At 36.9% G+C, this 21,906-nt stretch overlaps 1 protein-coding gene across 1 annotated transcript in view; it reads left to right on the top strand.

Annotated features, from left to right (window-relative positions):
- Positions 1-21,906, top strand: part of LOC308194891 (uncharacterized protein) — a 709,819-nt gene that overhangs the window by 250,173 nt on the left and 437,740 nt on the right. The window contains exon 7 of the mRNA XM_080591443.1: positions 16,955-21,409. The gene's annotated coding sequence lies outside the window, so the exon portion shown is untranslated. Of the gene's footprint in view, positions 1-16,954 lie in introns of the transcript that reaches the window.

Raw genomic sequence — 21,906 nt, 5'->3', positions numbered from 1 at the left:
CATTTTCAGAAAACAGTGCTTCAATATTTATTTTTATTTGAAAATAAGATTCTGCCCACAGGTTAAATTGCTGCTGTCAGTGGTATGTTTTTTAATTTCAAATGTGAACTTTTCATTTATATTCTTTGTCACTTACAGTAGAGTTTAGACAAAGAGCGTTTATACTGAACTTAAGGGAGACACTTTACCTCTTTCAACTGAGTGAAAGAACTGAGCTCTAAATTACTTGCATCTATTTTTTAATCAACTAATTTGTTGTACTTGAGCTCACAGAAGAGAATTTTTACACTTGCTGAGACTTCAGGATGAACACAGTTGCTTGAAACTCCCTGTAGAACCAGTGGGAAAAAAATCAGGCCCATACTGTGGCATAAGTCATCTTCCATATTTGAGATGACTGTTCTGTGATTACATGAACCATGACAGTCTTTTTTTTTTTCCCTGCCTTTTTTGACCATAGCAAGAACAGAGGGTGACAAACTAAGATGTCTATATCTGCATTCTAGAGTCTGAAGTTAGGTATGGGCCTTGCCTTAAATACTATCCAAGTTCCTGTCAAGTTGGTGTAAGTCTTGACATTAATTTTTAGGATCTGTGAATCATGTTCCTAATGAGTCATCTGGTTGAATCTTAAGCAAGACTGTTAAGCAAAACACTTTCTCCCTGTGTTAGAAAAAAGGTCTTAAGTATATTATATAAAAGATTAATAATGTTAGGAAATATTTTCTTTTGGAGCAGAATATTATTGCAGCTTAGGATAATTAGTAATAAAAATGTATAACAAAGTGACGTGGAGCTTTGATGTTTATGTACCTGAAATTGCACCTCACCTATGGGAAATGACTCTTAATGAAAATCTGTTCTATAAGATACAGAGCAAGGACATCACATTTGATGAGCTAGACAAATGGATTTTCTTAAGTATTTTATTAAGGGAGGAATTATGTTTTATAGTCCAGAAGTTATTTAAATATAAATTTATCAGTGGTATCCTCAAGTGTATTTCTACTGTTCTACTATAAATCCAAAATAATACTGTAGTAGCAGATTACTTTCAATTCCACAAATAGGAAAATAGAACACCTTGAGGACTTGATCTGTCCACATAACTTCCCAGCTAGTGTAGTTGTAATTTAAACCAGACCTTACTATAAGTTCTTCCACAACAAACCGTTATGAAATATTTATGGCTTTGATTAATAGTATCTGCAAAATGAGAGTTCAGGTTGCTTTTTTATTTCCACTTTAACATGCAAAAGATTTCCATCTTACAATTGGCCATAATACTGTCTAATCAATTTTAAAATGATGTGGCCAGTAGAGCGTGGTATGCCTGAGTCCTTCAAAGAGCAGGGATAATGCCAGACTCCTTTACTTTTCCTGCAACCCACAATATCACTGCAGCAAGCATCCCAATTGCTGAGTTAGCCTTCTTAGCAGCCAACAAGAAAAAAATGGTCTGCTATGATTTGCTCATCTTCCCACTCATAAGCCATTATTAAACAGCAGCATCTTCTAATTCAACATATACTGTAGTCTTTTACCTGCAGCAATACTCTTCATGGTACCCAAATTATACTGTAGCATCATCTGTTAACAGGCTTTTGTGCACTAATTCAGTATGGTCTGCTCTTCTGCTTCTCTATAATGGTTAGCAAAGTTCCTAAGCAGTAGATGCTACTTGACAGTGTATAAAATGTGCATTTGGTTGTGGTTTAGATAATATGGGAAGTGCTTTAAGGGTGATATTGCTCAATTAAAAAAAAAAAGGTGAGTGCGTTTCATAGCATATATCTACACATCAAACTTGTTGGTCTAGAGTATTACTTTCTAGGTTTAGTAACTTAGATAACCTAGCTTTCATTTGAAGATGTATTACATGCTTACCTTGAAAGTTTTTGTGGCTTTTTTTCTGAAGTATAGGGTATGTAATGTAATATGCCAAGTGTTCAGGGTTGGGTTAATGGCTAGAATCGTATTATCTGGGACAGCCCATGTATATTACCTCTTGGTAGAGGTCTAGAACTCCTTGCAGTATGACTGTGATTTTTAATAATTCCCAGTCTGTCAAAGCAAAACTATTTTTGAGAAAGTGGGCACAAAGGATATGTCAGGATAAAACTGGCTTGGTAAAGACCTCATGGATAAATCTCTTGGCATCCCCGGAGATACTGCTACAAGCAAGCTATGAGATGTGGAAGAGGTGTCCTGGAATGCTGCTCTGTTCAGATCAATATGGGTTGCGATAGCTTCTGAGCTCTTGAAATGAAACTCCATCCTTAGTCATTTGTGGTGCAGTGTTAAATACATAAATGGCCCTTTTTTAAATTACACTGTTTTTCATTGGAGTCTACCTCTGGAAAAAATGTGTCTCTGAAAGTTTCTTTTAAAATGTTCAGGACTTGCTTAAGATTCTGGTGGATGACTTCCATTATTATAGTATGTAGCAATATAGTATGTGTATACATAAAATATATATAAATACATACAACTATATGTAATATAAAAATATATACAAAACATTTTTAATAATTGTTTAAGCAGTGGAGCCATGCTATAATGTAAATCATTGACCTTCAACTACCTTGCCTACTACTCTGAAGTCACCAGTCCTGCTCATTGTTATTGGCACTTGAAAAATAGTTTGGGAATTGAATAGATAAATGCCAATTAGGTGATTGATATAAAGTCAAATCTTGTTTCATTGTGAGTAGCAAACATTTTTAAGAAGAAAACGAACAGGTTTCTATAAGATAGAACTGCAACTTAGGTATGTGAGAACTAGATATTTCAGATTGAATTATATCACTAAAAGTATTCTGAATAATTCAAGAAACTCTGAAGATTATTACTTTTATCTTTAACTTTGCAACTTGACTTGTGATACAATTAGTTATCTTATTAAATGTCAGTTTAGACACATCTACCAGCATATGTTTGTGCATGCATACATAGAAATACATGTGAAAGTATATACAAATTCCTTAACGCTCTGAAATCGCTACATAAAATACTGCACAAAACTTCACCACTTGTAAATGCCTGCAAGCATCATAGTTATATTTGAGCATGAGATCATATATACTTCTTCCACAGATAACATAAATAACACACATTGTTAAAAACATTCCTAAGGTTGCAAAGTCAACACTTCGATGTTTGAGGTGTTAAGACAGAGGCTTTATGTGCAGCTTTAACTTAGTCCATATGTGTATTATGTTACGCTCTAATTACATAAGGATATGCCACTATTTTTTGTCTCAGCAGCACCTTCCCCCCTCTGAGAGGGTTGTTTATTCTTCTATTGAAAGATTTTTTGTCACACTGTCTTTTGGAGAATGCTTGGCCTGTGCCCTAGATTACCCTTTGTCTATTCTTGAGCCAATTTTTAATTTACTTACAGTTTTTTGCCAGCTTCGATATAATTTGTTTTCACATGCAGTAATTAATTTAGCATCCCAGTTTATTAATGGTGTTATGTTATTCCTCAGCAGTGCTGCTATTCAAGTCATAGATTATCAATCAAGAAATCAACAGTTTTCTTAGCTCTGAGTGCTTGGAGGAAAAAAATCTCAAACAGCAGGTCTTCAGGACATGGCCAAAGTACTGGCATTGGGCTACCTTTTACACTCCTTTAGTCCACTAAAATTTTTCTTCTATTGTAAGTGAATCTTGATGGGTGTTGATAAGGATGCTGATCAGTCATGGTGGGGTTACCTTCCCATTGGGAAATGGGAAGTGACCATGTAAAAGAAACAATGAACATGAGTTTGGTTCTGAACACTTTCAGGAAACATGGATCTTTTTTTGCTGTCACCTGACAGCATGAGGGAAGAATATGGACCATGTTGTCTTCCCTATCTGTGTCATACTCCTGTAAATATAATTAAGGATAATGTGGGATTGTTTGTTTGGATTGCCCTACTAAACATGTTGAAACAGTGAAGTCTGTCAGAATGCAGGATGTTGATACAATTTGAGTGTTGTAACTACAAAAGGATGAAAGAAACCATGTATTTGTATCTGGAGCAATTGCCTAAGATTACACTGTGGCTTGTGAAACTTATAAATTACTGAAATTACCTCTAACTCTTTTTAGAACCACAAAAAAAAAAAAAAACAAAAACAAATGCAACAGAGTATTCCGGCACTTTCTGTATTTGGTATCTAATGCCAACTATTATTTGCATATTAATTACATACTTGTTACATTGACTATAAAGAAGTCTAATTTAACATTAATGGAGATGTCACTGCTCATTAAGTTGATAAAAATTCAGATTATGAAGTCTGTTGACACACAGGCTCAAGTTCTGGGGTCTGTTGTATGGTGGGGCAGAATGGTTTGGTATGGAGCTAGGAACCTATGATCAGGAGGTGAAGGTGAGGTTTTACTCAGCGGTGTGGTGGCACCCCTCAGAAAGCCAGGTATGGAGTTGTAAGGAAACATGGACTTCTGGTGATTTGAGTTGTCCATTCTAGTAGTATCAAACTCCGCATATGCAACATCGTCACAGAAAATCTTATGGCCAGGTGTGTTTACTAGTGGTTGTCTCCATTTAAATGGAATATAGAGAATATAGATCTCCATGCTGCTGTTCACATTCTGATTGTAAATTTTCTGTTCCTGAATGTGAATCCTTTTAGTATCACCAGTGTGTGTGAGGAAAACTAACAATCCCCCTCTAGATGCTGTATGTATGTCTCTAATACAAACATTTAGAAAACACACTGCTCTTGAGTATGTGTTAAACTTAGTTCTACTTTACATTCAGAGTACATTTGTTTTGTTTCTTGAGTGAGGTATACAAAAATGCTAAGGTATTTACTGTGTTGTCCACCATCACTTTATCATTTATTATACTTCTATTATCACAGTAATTGCAAATGAAGTCATCTAAACTCGTGTGATTTATTATAAGGATATAAATACCGTTGTTTTCAATTTACTGTATTCCTTTGCTTCGTCTTTTTGTGCTCACGCTAGATATTTCAAGCCCTATTATTGATGAGCAATTACGGTAAGTTTGTTTTACTGCTAACTTAATTAGTCAACTCAAAGATACTTTCATATCTATAAACAACATTTATCAAGGGAAGTATCAGTGGTGGCTCACAGAAGGCAAATATAGTCAGTCCTCTCAAAACTTTTTCTTGATGAAAATTTTTGAAATGGTGGCTCCTTAGCTGAGGAAGGAAGTTTTAAGTGTAGAGATTGATGGAAGTGAGGTAGATAATCGAGGTATCTGAATTTAAAACTAGTGAGAATCCTGAAATACTAAACATTCATTTTGGCTGAGGTGGTAAGAATGACCTCGATGAATAAAGTGTCAGCCAGATTTTTGATTTTTTAATAAGCTTGCTACAAAAGAAAACTTGTTTGAGAAGGGCTGTGGGGCTAACCGAACCAGGAGCTGAGAGAGCTTTACATAAGGTGGCTGGGTGACAGAATAGCAGTAATAAGCCATAGGAAGAAAAGTCAGTGGACGGGAGGGATGACCAAAATAGTGACTGGTTAGAGCGGCAATGGGAGGAAAGAGGGGTAACTCTGAATTTTGTCATTCCGTGTCCAAGTAGCATTACTTTGACTGTTTTGTCATTATTACTGATTATGAATCTGCTGCACTGAAATATTTATTAAAATGTTTACATACATATCAATTTGCAAATGTCTGAAAAATCCAACCAACTTGTAAGGAGTGACATTGCTTGCAAACAAATAATTTCAAATATGTTATTTTGTTACCCCTCTTGAATGGAAAAGGGGTCTTCATGAGTAACTAATTAAACTTGTGTTCCTGTCTTTATACATACAACTGCAGTATCAGTCTTCGTGACTTCATGCATTCATACATAGTGTCCTAATTAAAATCACGTTCTTTATGTATACATTCAACAGCCTTTTGTGTATGCTGAGGCTCTGTTCTCTGCCAGGAGATGCTGATTCATCATGATGCCAGTAAGACAGGTACTCAGACTAAGTGTAAGTGTTGCTTAAAACTGCTTAAAAGAGTTGCAAAGGTGCTGTGGGTCACTGATGCCTCCCTGCACTGCTGCAGCTGCTCCACCTTGCATCCTCCTTGTTCATTTGTTTACTATCCTGTTTAGTCTGTTTCCTCTAAAACAAGATGGAGGGTGGGGGAGGGGACAGAAAATGTCTTAAGATCACACATTGAAAGTGAAACAATTTACCAGTAAATTGTTTTTAGCTGCCTTATGTTTGCATGCACTGAGTTCTGTTACTGATTTTCAAGGTGCTGTTCTCACAGCCTCTTGTAGCAGCCATCTTCACCTGTCTTCCATGTCCCAGAGTGAGGAAAAGAGCTTGGGAAACTCTCACCGGTGCTAAGGGTCATATAGCAAACTTTGGGTCCCTATTTTAACTTGCCTCCTGGCTGTCTCCATAATGCATTACACTGTATAATCCCATTTCTCAGGGAAGGAGAATAGCTGATGTATTATTGTAAACAGCAGCAGGGAACAGATTAAGGTCTGCATTAAGGCTTCAAGTTTTACTAACAGTTGAGCACTTTGTTCTAAGCTCTTCAAAGACATCTCTAGCAGATAGGAGCATTATCAAAAGCATTTGTGTTTTCTGAACAAAATTAGTGGGAGGGCCACAGACTGTTTATGCATCTCATGCAATGTGTGTTTATATGGTTTTAGCCTTTGTTACCTTTGTTTAACAATCTTTGTTGCCTGGCTGAACAATACAGGCTATAGAAGTTCGTGATGATTCTTCCTGCTTTTATAACTATAGACAAATGCTGGAGACATACAAATGACTGCATACAGATGTTTGTGGCAGTTGATGAATGGCTTCAAACGCATTCAAATGTAATTATATTTAATACTTGTTCATGAAGCCACTGAAATGAAAGTAAATTCTGGAGCAACCACTTGGTACTGCAAGTCAATATTGGCATATGCTTCAGTCTTCCTAGGGTAGTTTGGGCATTTGGTGGGGAAGCCAGCTATAGAACAACTTCTTAACCAGTGCTCCACTGACAAGGAAGCCAGGCAGCTGTAAACATTACTGGCAAGGGAATCTTCCCATTGATAATTTGCTGTGTTAAGTGCAGATAAGGAGCCTGGTTTTGATTAGGTACTTCTGATGTTGGCAGTGTTTCTGATCCTAATAATAAAACTTTTTAATAATTCCAGAGCTGAGGCATAGTTGATCATTTTAACACTATGGCTGATAAACTCTATTTAGTTACCTCATGGATGCTAGACCTCTCTGTACATCTGATAAAACGTTACAGATGGAGAAGAGCTTTTTCTTTTGAGCTGAACTGCAGAAAGTGTAAAATATCCACATTCATTCTATCTTACTTTTATTGCCATTTTTCCCCCCAGTATTTACTTAATATTAACTTCACTTTAATTTCCATTTATACTCTTAAAGCAACCAGTGATATGGTGAACAATGAACTCCTTTCATGTTGTTTGAAAGGCACATTTAGTGGAACATCATGGCTAATCTGTACTTCATTCCAGAAGATATAATTTGCAAACTAGTCCCAATAGATTGGTGTCAAGTTAAGCCTAAAACATAGCTTTTCAATGGCTGTTTGTTACACTGCTTATCAGTTCTCAAATGTATTGTTTTTTCCAAATGTTTAACTTAAAAATATTTTTCCTGCAACTAAGCCCACTGCATCTTCTTCTGTTTTCTCCAGCTAATGAGAATAATTAATCCTTTCCCTCTTTATATCACCCCTTTATGTATCTGTAGAAAGCTGTCTACCCTCAGTCTGTCTTTAGCAAGAACATGCCTCATTCTCTTAATCTTTCTTCATGGGTCTTGGGGGCTTTGTTCCTCCATATGCTTGGACTGTGTTATTTCTTGAATTGTTTTATTTCTCACCAGAACTTTCTCATGTTTTTCTATTTTTGAAATGTAGGATGGAAAGAATTAAATGAGGTTGAACTGCTGTAGTTAAACAGGATAATATTGCAGATCACTTGCTACTGATACGAAGAATGGAATTCCTCTTGTGTATTTTTCCTCTGATCAGTACAGCATTCAGTTCTTATTTTTTTAATCAACGGGAAGAAAGTCTTTGTTCTAATCATACCTGTGGTGCTTGCTTTGCCTGGTTTGGTATACCAGTCAGACTCCCAGTTTACTTAATTAGAATTACTTTCATTAGAAGATAAAGATTAGAAGATAAATAGAATTACTTTCATTAGAAGAGGAATAAAGCATGCATGATGTACCCAATGTGTGCAAATGATCTTTACCTATCATTTGTGTTAAGATGCTTCAGACTTGTATCATACAGACCTCAAGATTTTGCCCAAGGTAGAAGAGCCATGGATGTCCAAACTTCAGAATGAAGGCTGCGTGAGGACAGTACAGAGTAGAGCTTGCTCATCAGCTTCCTGTTAGGGAATTGGGGTTCTTTGGGTTCCTTTCATTCTGCAGAACAGCTGTCCATGTAGTGTGCAATAAGAGCTCCTACCTGCCCTGGCGATATCATCAGTGTTGCACAGATGAATAATTTTTGCTTGTTTCAGACTTTGGCTCACTGATTTCCATAGTGTGTGTGTGTGTAGGGGTAGATGCTTTTGCTTCTGACAATGCTATATGAAATGGTACCAACAGAAATACAGGAATTGAATACAGGATTTGAGTTACAGAGCAGTTCTGTGTTTTTTCTAGTTTAAAGGTGTTGGCAGGGAGAGGAACTCAAACTGGTATAAATTTACTGGTATAATTTTACATGTGAAATTTGTTTTTCTCTGAAAAGTTTTAAACAACAGTTTTTCCGTAACTTAGACATAAATTGCTCCCAATTTCTACTGAAGTAGAAGTGCTAGAATAGCTTAGTGTTTTCTTTAGAAATTTGCCTAAAACTTTACAGTTCTAGTGTTTACCATGGGCACTGAGGATTTTGAAGTTCTCTACTCTCTGATTCAGTCTACAAGGGAAAAGTTACCTATAAGAATCCATACCTTGGTCATAATCAGGTTGTGTCAGGTTCAAGCAGGTTGTAAGGGTGCACTGAGATTGCTCGCAGTTGTTTCGAGCTCTTAATCAGTTCACATAGGCTTTCTTTGTATGTAAACCCAGGTGACAGAAACAGTAAGCCTTTCTGTAATGCCAAACTGGACAGCAACCAGGGTTTTTGCCCAGAAGTGTTTCTAATTGGAGGTAATAATAAACACTTTCAAGCATCCCTTTTTATTTCCAGGTAGGAACTTACCCTGTTGTGGGATAACCAATAGTATGACTACCATGTTTTCTGAAGGCCATATTCATGGAATATAATAGATGCAATGTGCTTTTGGGAATACAACAGGAAATACAAATTTCAAGCAATGTTTGGGCAGTTGAATACTTATTGCTTTGTAAGGCTAAATAAACAACTAAACTAAAGAGAAGCTGAACTCCTTTCAACTGAAGGAATTCTCATGGTATATAGTAGCAACTTTTGTTTCCCATTCTTGAGGTTCCTCAGCAATTTCTAGATTGGAAAGGAATTCTTGTATCAAGTACTAAAGAGTGCTATAGAATCATAGAGTGGCTTGGGTTGGGAGGGACCATAAAGATCATCCAGTGCCACCCCCTGCCATGGGCAGGGATTGATGTTATCATGCATCATTTACAGAAGAGAAAAACTTGCACATCTTGTTTAAACTTGGGCCTTGCATAGTTTTCGTTTTGATGTGATTCTGCTTTAGATATATAGTGGTATATAAGCCCAAGTTCTATGATTTCCACCTGTTTAGTGACATCAGGCTGTTTTTGTGCCAACACAGCTTCTGTTACTGCTTTTTAATAAAGTTACATAGGGAATAAGCTAAATCAGTAAAAAGCATGATGAAATAATATATTTAGCCAAAGCAGGGGTGCAGGATGGGGAATTATTCACTTAGCATATTATCAGGATAAAGGAAGGTGGTGTGAATGAGGAGAAGAACATGAGGGATCTTCTGGTTCAGGAAAACTTCCTTCTCGGTTTCCCAGCCTTGCAGGTGAAAGAACCTTCTCTGCTTCAGAACCTGATTTAACCGGAGGAAGCATTCATGTGGGTTGTAGAGATGATGATGGTCAGTAATCCAAACCATTAGTGACCATTCAGTTGGGTTGTTGAGTTTTATCACAGCTATGTATTTAAAACTTGGATGAGCTTTGGATTTTGTTAAAAGCTTTCCAATGCTCTTTTCCCATCGTGATTTTTTTTCTGAATGTTCTAACAATGGTGGAAGACTTTCATTAACTTCCCAGGAAATTATATCAATTTATCCAAATATAGGAGTATGGAAAGCAGGGTTTTTAACTGGGGGGTAAGGACAGTAAGTAAGTGACATTAAGAAATACTTGTTGAATTTAACTGTAATACTTACCAAAGTAAAGTCCTGTAATGGTTCATCAAAACTCCTTTTACCAAAAACTCTTTACCAGTTTCAAAATGTAAGTTAAAAAGGCCCTAGCACAAGCTGGAGGCTTTTAGGGTGGTGTCATTTACTTAATAAACTGCAATATGTAGAACAAGTCTAAGACAAATAGGGCTTTATTGAGTTGTTCTTTAATTTTAAAGGGGCTACAAAGTAAATGTGCTCTCTCCTGTCCCTTCTTAATCCTACTTAAAGAGGTGCACTGAAAGCCACTGAAGATGTGTAACAAACCAGGCCTAATCAACCCCTTGCTGGTGTACCAGTATTCTTAATTTATAACCTGCTGCACTATTCATTGTAAGTGCTGATGTGTTATTTGTGATGTGTTATTCCTTCATTATAGAGTACATTTGTAATTATAAGTACAGGGGTTTTATCATTTGACAAGAAGAAATGTACAGATGACAGGAAACTAAGAGGATGAGGCTTTGCTTGTTCAATATGAGAAGTGTCTTAAAGTTCAAACTAACAATAGCTTATGTGAGTAAAATCATGTTCTCAGTTCCAATAAATACACGATGATTACCTCAGAAGGAAAGAGGTCAAGATAAGGTAAAAGCATGTGAGAACTTTCCATGGTGGTAAAATTAAATATATACATTGTATTCCAGGCTTCCAAAAGACCTCCAACAAAACCTTGTTGTACACTTTTTCTGGAATTGGATGAAGTTAGTAATCTATCAGCTCAGACTGTTAAGTTCTGCTCTATCTGTTTAATACATAACTTCAGACCCTCTAGAAGTCAAAATACACTCTTGAAATACCAGTGTCAAATCCTGCTGGAGTGTGACAGTGTATCCTTTAATGTATAATGTTTTAGAAATGTGTTTGGTCTGAATGAGTCCCATACTCACATTCGTGAGTATGAATGAATTTGAGGGGCAGAGGCGCAATTGCAACGAGAAATGGGCAACTTCATGTGTGATAATGTGTTAATCTCCTTTGGATGAAGACCAATAAAATAGTTTAGAGCTGTGATATGGAAGTTTGGGAGAAATAATTTAAACATGTCATGCTGCACACCAGGAAATTGAACTTCCATATAAATTTCCATTATATTCCCATCTGGTCCATACACAATGTAGAAAGATTGCGAATTGCATTTCAATTGCTTGAAGGCTTGTGAAATGCATTTTATGTATGGAAAATGCCAGTGTTTATTAAATTTGGCTTTAATATATTATTGTGTTTACATACTAAGAGTTAAAATCTGATCTAGCTTTCAAAATAATTATAGCAATTCTAAAGACAATGATTACTTTGGCGACTTGTCATCAAGGTGTTAAGTTATGCAGTGTTCAAAAGAAAAAGCAGGAAATGCTGAGCTATTAAGTGGAGAAGTAGAGACCTGACCATGTTTCCACTGTGAGACAATAAAAGCTAATTATATCACTGGACTAGAAAGCCAGGAGATTTGAGTGTACATCTGTCTCTACTAACCTTCCTGTACGCATGACCTGTGGGCTAGTCTTTCCATAATCGTGAAATATTTTTTTTCCCTTGCTTTAATCACTTCCTTTGTAAAGCCTTCTGAGACAAGGAATGACATTTATTATATTAGCATCTAATTCAGAGGTGCAGTGGTGTCTGAGCGTGACCTAGAGCACTCAGAAACCCAGGCTGGCCCAAACTGTGGTTGTCTGAAGTGTAGAAGAAGCATTTCATGTTCTTCATAACTGGAGGCCTGATTGCATGATAAGATTAAGTCTCAGTCTCACAAATGCAGTTTAAATACACAAATGCTCTGATGATACCGCACAGGCTTTCCAGTTGAAGGATTAAGACTCTTACAGGATTGTTCCCTTGTTTTCTATGGGCTGACAAATTATGCAGTAGAGAAGGAAAATTGTGATAAATGTGATAGAGAACTATATTGTGATTAAAAACATGGAAATATAATTGTCACATCTGAAAGTGACAAATGTCCTGTTTATTGGACTTTAAAAATGAGTAAATGGAAATAAGATTCTCCTCCTTCCTCACCATGAGGTCAACTGTGCCTTAGTTTCTTCCTTTTTGTGGTGGTAGTTTCAATTTAATCATACAGCATATTGGCTTTTCTAAATGAGATCACTCCACTTTGTTTTAATTGCACTGGTGTAGATAACGTTCCCTTATTTGCAGGGTACTTAATAAAATGCAGCTTTCTTTTTTCATGTGATCACTTAATCTCCATGGTCTTGAAGACTTTTTGTAAGGGTTGCCTTGCCCAATAAGTACAGTTTAGTTCTACCTATCCCTCTTTTTGAGGGAACTTAATAGTCACAGCCACAACCTGTACCACCCTAAATATCCTTCTTGAAAGAAAATCTGCAGATTATCTTCCTTAACTTGTGTAATTATTTCTTACCATGTCCCCTTCCCAACTTGTTTTCTGTGTTGTGAAGAAAAATTCTTTTCATATAGCACCTGGTTTGTACTTGCATGATGCTTCCTGCTCCAGGTCTCACTTGGGTGACTACCAGAGAATGATGGAAGCCTTCAAGGTCTGAGAGGAGAGAAACAAGGAAATAGTGAACTGAAAGGAAGGCAGTGATGGATATACTGGATGGGGCCCTGAAAGAACAGCACCCTGTTGCAATCAGCTCCAACAGTTCTTGTAAACTTGGCAATTCAAGCCACTGGTTAAATAGCTCTTGTCTTTCCTTTCCCTGTTACATGAATGGGAAGACGGTGTTTTATGTATGTTGTGGTGGTGCTTCCACATCTGTTCTTAGCAGGTAGAGTAGGTAGGAATGTAAAACGGCAACACTAAGTCCAAAGCCCCTTGTTGATGTGGATGCCTAGAGCGAGTTGCAGTGGTCAAGATTGCTCAAAACCAAGATCCCAATAGGAAAGACTCTTTAGCTTATAGTATGGATATCTTGAGCTTTCTAAAATAGCATTGTTGTCAACAAAAACTTGAGGGGCTTGTCTTCTGATTTGCAACTGTTTCCTGTTCTGTAGGCTTACATGGCTTAGACACGGCAGTGCTGGGGGCTGCAGAACATAATGTCCGTGCTTTCTGATTGAGTGGAATCCCTTTGCTTTTGGGGGCGTGTGAAGGTAGATCTCTTGGCTTTGTTTTGGCCAAACCTGCCCATCTTTGTTGTTGATCTCCTTGAAAGCTGATCTCATGAAAGCCAGATAGTGAAGAGACAGTGTGCTGTTCAAGCAGATGGTCTGTGTTTTGGGTCCAAAAAAAGCAGTGGTGCAAGCAGTCTCAGTAGAAAAGGCGAGGGAAAGGTGGTCTGAAGCCTCGATGCAGAATATTTGGGAGGTCCCTTCCAACCTTAACCGTAGATGCCTGGTAGATTGGCGTAAAATAGTTCAGAGATCTTTACAGTGCAGATCTTTTTATCTGTTCATAATGTGGGAAGTGCAGGGAGAAGAGTTTCTTAAAGTCATAAAGGTAAGAGTTTAACACTAAAAATTGGATTTTAGTGCCAGAATTAGACTCTAGGCCAAATCATGGCTTTAAAAATTAGGCAGCTAGTACTTTTTAAAAATTGTTCTTAAAGTTTTAACCTGATGTCTGTCTATTGTCATGTCAAGATGATACAATAAATTTTGTGATTTGTGTTGCCCTCAGTGTTCCTTGCACATACAGTATAGACATAACCATACTGGGTTATATGTGGGTTGACTTGGGATTGATCCCTTAGGTGTTCTCAGGATGTGTCTGATGAATGACAACAGTCAAATGAAAAAGTGCCTGCAACAATTTTATTTAAAAACAAAACAGGAAAAATGAACTTCTAAGTATGATGTCCAGAGCAAACAACTGTGGTATAGCAGATTTAGATTCAATTTCTGAATTCCCTCAAGGAAATTTTTTTTGAAGAGTGCAATAATTTAAAAATTAAAAAAAGCATGTATTCTTATTACTTTGGGTTGAAAATATGACAATTGAAAAAAAAAATTCTGGAGTAACTGGAGTGTAGAAAGATGAAGAGATGGTTTAACCATTTACTGTAGATGTTAGGAAATAAATTGGTGAAATGCAGGATGTCATTCCTTTTAAGAGCAATGTGTTCCTGTTCTAATTTTATTTCATTTCTTGCTGATGCCAAGATAGTTAGTCATAATGTCTATAGAAACAAGACACAGAATTCAGAGAAAAGACTGACATTATGACACTTAAATGTGGAATTCAAGGAGTACGGATGACACCAGCAATGAAAACTGTTCCAGAAGTACCTGCAGGCTTATTCTTAAAGCATGACCACCTTTTATTAAAGTATACTCTGCACAGTGTAGGAAATTGATTGTGATAACCCACTGCACTACTGTAGTATCTTCCATACTTCTACCATTCAATTATTTAAATGAAAGGACTTTTCTTTTTAACAAAACCTTGTTGTCTGGTACACAAATATGTAATTTAACACATCTCATTCTCTATCAGCTTTATGCTTTTATCAACTCAATAGGCTCTTCTGTTTTCCCCCTGGTCGCACTGATTACATTCTTTTATCAGATCTGTAAGAGCTGCACTGAGTTTAGGTATTATTTTGAGTTTAAAGTAAGTATCAGTTGCATTTTAATAACTTGTATAACAATGCCTCTTATTTTTAATATAAGTAATGCTCTGTAAAGAGGAGGGCATCTTACCGTGAGCATGGAAGAGTAGCTTGTTTTTCTTTCCACCTGCTTTGATGTAACTCTACTATTCAGGAATCTGACACAGTAAATTAGCAAAATAAAACTATACATATGGCATATTATGCGATGGCTAAGGGCAAACAATATTAGGTGCTAATTTATATGCTAAAGCATGATCCTACAAATATTTGTATGTGACTGAGTTTACAATATGCATGAATTCTCTTGTATCCATGAATGTTTACATTATCAAGACGAAATAAAGGATAACAGAATCCTGCTAATGTGCCTCTAAAATAGAGAGATAATACTTTAGTCCTGGGGTACAAATAGAGTAGCTACAAACTCTTAAGAAGAAATGCTCTGTATATTTTTGATCTCATTTGAGAATTAAAACAGATGGATGTAGGATGTGTATGAGTATCATATTTAATCCTGTTTCCACTGTTCATAATAATGGAAACTACATTAATGACAAAACTATGTTGTATCCTTACTATTTTTCCCAGAAAATGATCAGATAGGTTAAGGGCAACGATCTGGGAAGTTTACTGTATAACAGTGGAGTGAAAAGTGTATTTTTGGCAAGTGCTGTTTTAAGGAAAAACAACTTGTGTAGGTATGGGATGACAAATTTAACATACACCCGAAGTCAGTCTCTGATATCTAGATCAACTGGAACTTTCAACATGAGAAGCTTTTTAGAAACCTAGTTCACAAACTAGAATGATTGTGCAGTAGTACTCTTCTACTTGTATTGCAAAAGCTCTAGAAGGGTCAAATTCGATCAATAACTTTGGAACAAAGTGAGACACCCCATGAAATATTAGTTGTATGTGTAAACATACTTGAAACATCCTCATTAGGTAACAGTAATGTTGACTTTAAGCCACATGCATCTCATGTGACTGAACAGTGAAGAGTAGACATCTATCTGTAAATGACCTTAATCACTATACTGCCAATATTACTTGTAGCTGTCATGATTCATGTTTACAGCTGCCAGATATCCCCAAATGATCCCTTGTAAATGTTATGCATGGAGAAGGAATTAGAGAAGTGCTTACTGAAAATCTAATTAACCCCCCTAATGCATTTAAGGTGAACTCTTTGTTTCTTAAATGCCTGAATATGCATAATAACAGCCATCCAAGGGGAGGATTTGGTGTCCGTTTTAGGAGTTACTTCACTAATAAACACTACTGGGGTCTTTGGAAGATTTATTTACCTGGTAGCAAGAGTTTTGAAGGACATGAAAATTTAAATCCTAACTTATTGCAGGTCTTCCCTTGCCCCTTGAGTTGAAGGGGTCTGATGCTGACTGCTTCAGTCAATGGAAAAGCATTTCAGTAAATAGACGTAGTTCAGGATTTCACTGAACTTGTACACTGCTCCCCCAGTTTCTGGAACATGGTTGACCATATCTCTTGGGTCCCTACTGCCTAAGAGAAGCTTGTTCTTACAGTGATTATGGTATGGTGGCACTAGAACACTTTTTATGATTCAAGATTGATTTCTGAGCGACAAAGCTGTGCTACCTCTGTTACCTTTCTCAGCTGCTGAGAAGATCATAAGACTGGCAATAAAATGAGTTTAATAAACATGTTCAAATCTTAAGGATGAAGTAAAAAAATAAATAGGCATCTGCTTAAAACTTAATTCAAATGTAGATTATTTGATAATCTGTTTTATTACGCAGCTTTCCGGAATTTATCTTCACTTTATCACAGGCCATGATCTGAAGTCTCCTCTTACCAAAGGTAATAAAGAAACATTAGCCAATGGAAGAAGAAAGGCCATGTTAAATCTTGCCCAGTGCCTAGGTAGCTTCTTCCTAGCTCTCAGTGGACTCTGACTTGGGGTTTTCAAACTAGAATGGATGAGCTGGTGCCTTTGTCTTTAATGATTCTGGGTGTTCTTGTCTTCCTTTTTCTCCCTTCTCCTTCTGTGAATCTGTCTGAAGACATTTTGAGCCCAGGAAGAGCCCAGGAAACTTCTGTCATCCTCAGTGTGCCACAGGGAGGAGTCCACAGCACAGCTGTGTCTTGTGCAAGAAGTCGCCTCCTTTTGATTGACTGCTCACTAGTTCTGTGTGATGGCATGGTGTTTGATTTCAGGACACAGTAAATAAATCCTTTATTTGTTATAAGCATAATCTTGTTAACTTCATACCTTGTTTTTTTTCTCCAGGTAGTGAGTTGGATTTTAGTTAATTGAATGGTGCTCTTACAAAAGTGTCAGCTACGTGTTCCTTATCCCTCTTCCTTCTTTCTTAGACATGCAAGATCTTTTCTTTAGCACTGGGGAACTGTACTGCAGTATTCAAAAAGTCTGAACTTTAGCCAATACTCTTTTTTTATTGAAGTATTAGAGAGGACTCTTCCAGAAGAGTGCAGAAAGGAGTGATACTTTAGCTTTCCAATTCACTTGCTTCAGCTCACTACAGAAAGTAAATGCATTAATCAACAGCTGTAGAAAGGTCTGCTTTAAAACAAACAAAAAAACACAATCTTTGGCTGTTATTAACATTTGTAAATGGAAAAAAATCAAGGGGTAATAAAATTGATACAGCACAGCTCAAATGTGAAAAATAACATAATCAATAAAGACTAAAGTAAAATGTTCCTACGTCAGCCTGAGGTCTGAATCTGTTCTCTTTTCAAGTGGCAATATTTTTCCTACTCTAATAAAAAAAATCTTTAATATGAATGAATATAAATTTCCTTCTGTTTAGTCACAGCCAAACCTGGCCCTAGCTGTGATATTGTAAACCAAGTATGCTTCCAGGAGAACTGTTAAAGGCAGTGCTTGCTGTAGTTAGGAGATGCCCTCTGCCATCCTGGCTGAAGAGTATCACTTTTTGTTTAAGGATGAATGTTTTTAAGTTTTTATAAAAACTCTTCTAATGGAAGGCTCTGAGCGGAAGTAAGGAACCTGTTGTGCTACAGTGGTTGCAGGGTAGATAATCCCCATCAGGAGGCAGTAAGAGGGAGGCTGTCATCTTGTCTCAGACTGCACTTGCCCCTGACAGAATCACCCCTTCATTTCAGTAGGCATTTCTTCCATATGTGACCACCTAATTCTGTACAGTGGTGTTATAAATGTGAGAAAAAGCTGCATGCAGGCAAACAGAACACCCATAGGGGGGGTAGTTCCAAAGATAGGAATGCCATTCACTGCCTCAATTGCAACTGTGACCTTCAGTATCTTCCCCTATATGACCAAAACTTCTTTCACAGACCTTATTAAGGCTTACAAAGTAAAGTTGAGGCAACCCAGTTTCATTATTTTGGAATAATGAACAGCAATGTTCCTGTTTTCACATCTGGGTTGCTGTATTTGTGAAGTGTTTTTGCCGTTGATTCTTTCAGATCATCTAAGAATAAGTCTAACTCTGAGCCATACAGTATTTCAGTAGGAATACAGAAATGTCCCTGTACTGGTTTAATTTCTTGTCCCTTTTCAGCTGTTATTAATTAGTGCTATAGATGAGAGCATTTGAAAGCTAAGCTACCCAAGGTGAATACTGTGGTATTCTTATTTATGATGATTTTGTATCTATTGCAGTCCTCCCCCTCGTAATAAGTGTGTGAATGACTGTATACTGTGACTTTCACACTGTGGAAGAGCTTCAACAGTTTATCAGAAATATCAGACTGAAACCTTTTAAGCATGAAAACTAAGTTTTATACTATAGTAGCACAGTGTCAAATTTTCACCCATATTGCAGGGACGGACTTCCTTAGATACTAACCTTTTATATGCTAACCTTTAAACTCATGGTGAGACACCAAAGAGGCCATAATTCAAGGGTATTCTGTCACTTCCATTTAGGAATTCTGGTATTGTTTCTTTCTGTGCAACAAAACAGCTGCTGTTGCTTGGTCAAGGCAGAGGCTTAACAGAGCAACCTGATAGCAAGGCAGCCAATGCTATGCTAATCCTAATGATTATCTTACTGCCCATCAGCTCCTATAATCAGTTGACCTCGCCATTTTAGGACAACCAGTGATAACCAAAGTTGTTTTTCAGTGTAATCTAGGAGAACCCCAAAATTTAGCTTGAGGTTGGTTTGTTCTTCACACAAAAAAAAGTTGTATGAACATGCTAATCTGTTTAGTTAATTTTATTACCTTTTTTACCTTTTTTGTGCATGTTTAGTTAAATACATGGCTAGAAATAAGTAATTGTTAAAAACAGTATATAAACAAACTTGTTACACCTTCCCATATGTCACAGACAAACACTTTATTTTACTTGTGTGTATTTTGCAAGCTTTTTCAACACAATAGTGCGATCAGGCTAGCTTTCTTAATTGAGGCAGTCAGACCAGACCTTGCATTCAACTGCTGTGCTACTGGTTGTTTGCCAAGGGCTCTATCAAATTTGCTGTAAAGAAGTAATGCTAGAATTTGTCAAAAAGACAAAACATTACCAAAGAGTTAAAAAAAAAAAAAAAAAAAAAAAGCCACTAACATTAATTCTTACTTAGTGAGGAATAGAAGAGATCTTGTACTTTTTTCCCTACTTAACCATATTTTTCTTGTTTCATATTTTAAGTGAACATAAATACATAAAACTATGGTTAGACCTTATCCAATTCACATTAACTAAGGAAAAACACAGGAAACATAATAGCATTAATACATATCCTCAAACGGTGTTAAAAAGCATTGGAACTGTGAAGGCATCCAAAGTATTTCATTATTCATTTTCAATCAAAGCATTTCTTCACTTTGCTTCTACCTAGTCATTAAACACTAATGTGTTTTGCTAAAAAGCTAAACCTTAAAAAGGATCAAAATATATCAAATATGGGAAGCCATTTTCAAAAGGAGAAAAAAAAAAATCCACATATCAACATATTTACTTGTTGTGAGCCAGATTTTTAAGGTTGTTTTAAAGATGTATTTAGGTGTCAGCTGGGACTTAAATACCTAAAAGCTTGCTTAGTTCAAAAACAATAGGGAAGATGAGCAACTTTTGAGACCCTGTAATAATGCTATGAACTGCAGTCCAGTGGATAAGGTGCAAAAGTTAGAAATCATATTGAAGTATCATTTATAAATTCTACTTTCAGAAAAGAATCCTGTAGCCTAAAGAACAGGTCAGTAATCAGGCTTTTTTTCCCCTAGCAGCTGCTAGCAGAGGTATGGAGTATTTCAGATTAAATGGAAACCTTTAAGGTTTCTTTAAGGTTAACTTTTAAAGGTCTGGAAAGTTCCAGACCTTGCTTTGATTATAGTTGTGTGAACCATGGGGCTTTATAGGGTTGTTTACCCTGGTTTTGCATTGTGCTGGCTTGGTAACCTGTCACACAGGTAACAGAAAGGCACACTATTTGCCATCTCTGTGCGCTATAATGTAGGTGGCAAGAACACTTGCTTGCAGTGTTCTGCAAGTGTCATTCCCCTGAGCCTTCTCTTCTCCAGGCTGAACACTCCTGGCTCTTTTAGATTCCTCATACGAATGATGCTTTAGTCCCCTAATCATCTTTGTTAATCTTAAGTCCAAAAGACATCGCAAATATTTCACGGTGGACAGAGCACTGGAGTTAAATTTTCAGCTTTTAACAAATATAACCCCACTGTGGCTCTAGTTGAGATAAACTGGGGAATGCTGCAACAGCCTGCACCGAACAAATGTGGCTAAACACTGGAAGCAGAAAATTTAATAGCTGCTACATTGGTTATTAATCAGATGTCTAGCTTTCCTGTTCTCAAGATTAAAATGGTTGTTGCTGTTAGATCTTGGGCTAAGTTACCTATAGCTGCCAAAGATCAGCCTTTCACAGTGGTGAAATGACATGGCATTTTGTGTCCTACTAATGACATCAGTGATGAGCATTCATAGAGATTGCCTAACACAGGCAAGAGATTTTCTCCAGTTGGCTGACTTTCCACTCCACTGCTGACCATTAAAGAGAAGAAGAAAATAGCCCACAGTGCTGAAGATAATCTGTTTTTGATTATATATAGAGCTCAGGGGAAAAAGTCACAAAACAAACCCCTTCCCAGGAGAGCAAAAAAGTGATTTATCGAGGCAGAAGATTGGTACGTATTTATTTTGAACTAAAACTGCATAAATCCAGATTGAATTTAGGAATTAGTTTTGGGAATGAAGAGAGTAAGGTTTGAAATGTCAGAATAATTCTGTTTGATCATTCTGAACTGAAGCATTTCTGGTTTCCTAAGCCAGTGGCTAGGGAACTGACCTGTAATCTTTTTCTAATTCAAAAGATGGACTTGAACCTAGGCATCTTATGCCTCTCAAAAGTAGCCAGAGGCCTTCTGAGATAGACCTTCCTCTGATTTGTCAGCTGAAACCCTTCAACTATCTAGATCAATCCTAACTATTCAAAAAAGAACAAAAGAAAGACTCTACAGTGTATCACGTTCAGGGTATTTGTAAAGGGGGGGGGGGGGGGGGAAGCTGCTGTTCTGGGTCAATTGGTCTGATTTTTGTTTCTTTGATTTTTTTCAAGTCAGTAGCTAAATTGAAAAATCAATTATTTACACATCTCTAACTATTTGCTTTTCTTTTGCCAGCCAATTGTTGGATATGGGCGTTTTAACTACTTCCTCTCTTGCCCAGGATGCTCTTGCCCCTTACCCTGTGAATTCTGTAGGTGACTATGTGGAAGCGTAAGGAAGGGCCTATCGGTCCTTCTTGTTATCTCATCTGAAGGGACAGAAGGAGGTCGGAAGTCAGTCCTTTTAATTTATCCATACAGTCACTGAGTATCTTTAAACAGTTTATTTATGGAGCTATGTGAGAATCTATGGAGCAACATTTATTCTATTGAAATGACAAAGTCTAAATTGTGTGTGTCCACAGCAGAAATGTGGGGGGGGGGGGGGGGGGGAAGGGGGGGAAGGGGAAGGAAATTATTGATTTAGGTACTATTGCTCATGT

This window comes from Anser brachyrhynchus (genome assembly GCF_964034855.1).
Source record: "Anser brachyrhynchus genome assembly, chromosome: 4".
Taxonomy (NCBI): Eukaryota; Metazoa; Chordata; class Aves; order Anseriformes; family Anatidae; genus Anser; species Anser brachyrhynchus.
Note: the sequence above shows the minus strand (reverse complement) of the source record. Positions and strands in the feature narration are given on the sequence as shown.